General features: G+C 54.4%; 1 protein-coding gene across 1 annotated transcript in view; it reads left to right on the top strand.

The window, feature by feature from the left end:
- CFAP77 (cilia and flagella associated protein 77) overlaps positions 1 to 3,203 on the top strand; it is a 158,999-nt gene that overhangs the window by 130,560 nt on the left and 25,236 nt on the right.

Genomic DNA, 3,203 nt, shown 5'->3' with positions numbered 1-3,203 from the left:
AAAGAGAAATCACCCCTGCAGGGGGATGGCCACACCAATAATTCCTCTTGGGATTTTGGACATGCATGCACACCTGCCCGACATGTTCCTCAAGCTGCCAGATCCAGGATTTGAACCTTTCAATCAGCCATGTGGGATCCAGCCACCTTCACCATGCCACCAGCTGGTCCTTAAAAGGATTCTTTAAAAAATTATTTATTATTATTATTATTTTTAAATTTTACCAGAGAGAGAAGGGGGGGGGGAGAGCGAGAGAAGGTGAGAGAGCAAGCCTCCAGGTCCAGGACTCAAACTTGTTGGCCATGTGGGAATCCTGTGCCTTACCCACCATGCCAACTGCCTGCCCCAAAAGGATGTTCTTAAAGGATGGAGATACTTCATCCCTCTCCTGGGGCTTTTCCCAGTGTCCCCACCCCTTCCTAGTCTGGTCCTGCCTGATGTCTCAAAATACTAGGTGCCGCTGGCTAAGTTGCTTCCCCACATCCAGCTTCCAGCAGGCACGGCCAGTGGCCACCCTATACCCACAGTGGTGGTTGCTGACTCTATGGTCGAGTCCATGTCACCATCAGAGACCTGACATCCTTTGGAGTAGGGGTCTGCCCAAGCATCTGGCAGTCTCCTTGTCCTCTGCACACCCCACCCCTGCCCCAAGCCCATCACTGCAGTGCAAACGCCCACCGACATTACATAGTCATTCGGTCACTAAAGTATGAACAAATTGACTCTATTTTCATTTGGCTTTTGGTTTCAGCCCGACTGCTTTAGAATAATGGCCCAAGCTATTAAGCTAACAGTTTGATTTACAAGCTCTTGTGCTCTGAACGGTGAGATCAGACTCCTCTCTTTGTGGAAAACTAACCCTGCCTTGGGTCTCCCGGGCCTCTGGCTCCCTAATAGAACAGGAGACTGAGGGGAAAAGTCTCAGCAGTCAGCCAAGCGGTGACACCCAGGATACAGCTGATTAGTGGGAGCTGCCGAATCTAAGAAAAGGATTTGCTTCCCCACCTCTAAGCTCTCTTACAAATCATAGCTGGCTGGAAAGTTAACTCTGTTAAACCCCGGGAGCGGGGTCCTCGCCTGTCCACCCTGCTCAGCTCTCAATAAAATAAAGACGGCCGTTCTCTGCAAAGGCGTGTCCAACCCCAGAGTCACACTTTGCAGCCCCAGGAAGGACAGAAGCTGGATCAGCTGCCCCTCCCAAGGGTCTCCGCGCCAGGGATGTATTTTAAGAATCCTGTCTCGCGCACCGAGATGAGAACCCTCTGCTGCCGTGTCGGGCACTGAGTGCAGGGATGGGATGTGTCACACGGAAACAGGGCCATAGGAAGAGTGATTCAGAGGCCCTGATGCAGTTGACATTCCTTCCCTAAATACAGATACCCCGTTAAAACCCATCAGTATGCAGAAGAGCTGGCTTGCCAGGGGATAAAAGCAGGCCTCTAATTGGCTTTACATAATCTGGCATTTCGGAGGTACAGAATTTTTAGGCACCTGCTCATGAGGTGACATTGCTACTCAAATACTGGCAAGGCACAGGCAGCCAGAGCTAAGGTCTGTGGATGGGGATAGAGGGGGGATGGGGGACTGGCAGCCAAGTTCCTGGAGCCACATGAGAAGTCTGGAGCTGTCGAGTGGGGCTAGGAGAGGCCACCAGCCAAGGGAGAGCCAAGGCTGGCCCTTCTAACAGGTCCCTCCTGCCCGCAGTCTCCCTGGGGACTTGCAGTTAAATCCAGAGGGCTCTTCTCCCCTACTGGGTGTGAAGATATTCCATTTTTTAAAAGTGTATGTATTTTTTCCATAAGCGAGCAAGAGAGAGGGTCTTGGTGCCATGACTCCATCCCTCCAGGCCGGCCAGGATCATGGGCGAGTGCGTGCCTGGCACACCCAGGAGGCATCCGGATGCATACCTGCAACCTTCCCACGCGGGCGCCACAAGCGCACTGCATTTCACAGCTGCACCACCAGCCGGCCCCAGGGTTTTCATTTTTGTGTCGAAAATCAACCTGGAAATGGAGCAAGGCAGTTTGTTCAGCATCACATATACATTTCTAATCTCTGGAGGTGTCAGAGCCTCACATTTGGGGAGCTGGTGGGACTTTGGGGATCCCCAGTTTCTTCTAACTTCCAGCTCATCCCCGAGAGAACAGATCCCTGGATGAGCTGAAGAGAATCCTGCCGCTCAGCCTGCAGCTGAGGCCAGCATCACCACCTCAAGGTCTCCCTCATTCCCCTGGTTCCGAGTGTCCCCTCTCGTCAGCCTCTGTCACTCGGTACCGACGCAGTTGCTGTGCTGAGATTCCAAAGCTGCCTTACACGTGGCCAGCAGGTTCTAACACATCACCACTGGCCGGTCTCCTGGGCCAAACTCAGGGTTCGGTCACACGGCACGGGCAGGTGTGCGGGTGAAATGAGTCAACGGGCTGGAGCAACAGTCCCTCTGCGATGCCAAGTCCCCTGGCCTCAGACACACGCCGGGGAGGAAGAAGACGCCGGGGAGGTTCTTCAGGCCCTTCCTGTACAACATGCCTTGGAGCAGTGCAGGGAGACGCGGGCGGCTGGTCCATCCAGAGCGCGGAGGGAGGAAGTTACCCAGAGACGAGTTCCCAGACGACGGCAAGGACGACATCAAAGCTCGCGTGTCCTCTGTCCTTCGTGGGCACCAGCCTGGGCACCTCAGAATGACCCCGTGTCATCAGCACTCTCCGTAGCCCCATGTGGTAAGGGTGAGTCACCTTGTCTCGGGGATGAGGAAGCCGAGGCTTGAAGGGTAACAGGCAGCAAATGGCCCAGTGGGGACTCAGACTGCAGCCGGCTGCCCCACGCTTCAGGGTTCTGGAGGAGCAGATAATCCTGAGGACCTGCAAATGAGGCCAGAGGCCAGCAGGGGGCTTGGGGGGGGCTGACGAGGGCAGTCAAGAACAAGGGCTTTTGTGAGTGTCCAGAGGGTCTGGTCAGCCCGCTCTGGCTGAATTAAGTCCTTGTGATAAATAACCTTCTCACTGCCTGAAAGCCTTTAGACCTTGAGAAGGCCCCAAATATCTTTTCAGTTGTGACTTGGCCTTGAGGCTAAAGAGAAAAGAGGACCTTGATCCCAGATTCAAGCTTGCCGGACTGCAACTGGGTGGGAAAGACTGATCATGGCAGGAGGGCTGAGTCTGTGGGTCCGGAAGCCACGCAGACCAGCTCCAGCTCTCAGCCCGCCT

The sequence above is a fragment of the Tupaia chinensis genome, unplaced genomic scaffold (assembly GCF_000334495.1).
Source record: "Tupaia chinensis unplaced genomic scaffold, TupChi_1.0 Scaffold143602_1, whole genome shotgun sequence".
Classification (NCBI taxonomy): domain Eukaryota; kingdom Metazoa; phylum Chordata; class Mammalia; order Scandentia; family Tupaiidae; genus Tupaia; species Tupaia belangeri.
The sequence above is the reverse complement of the archived record's forward strand: the minus strand, read 5'-3'. Positions and strand labels throughout refer to the sequence as shown.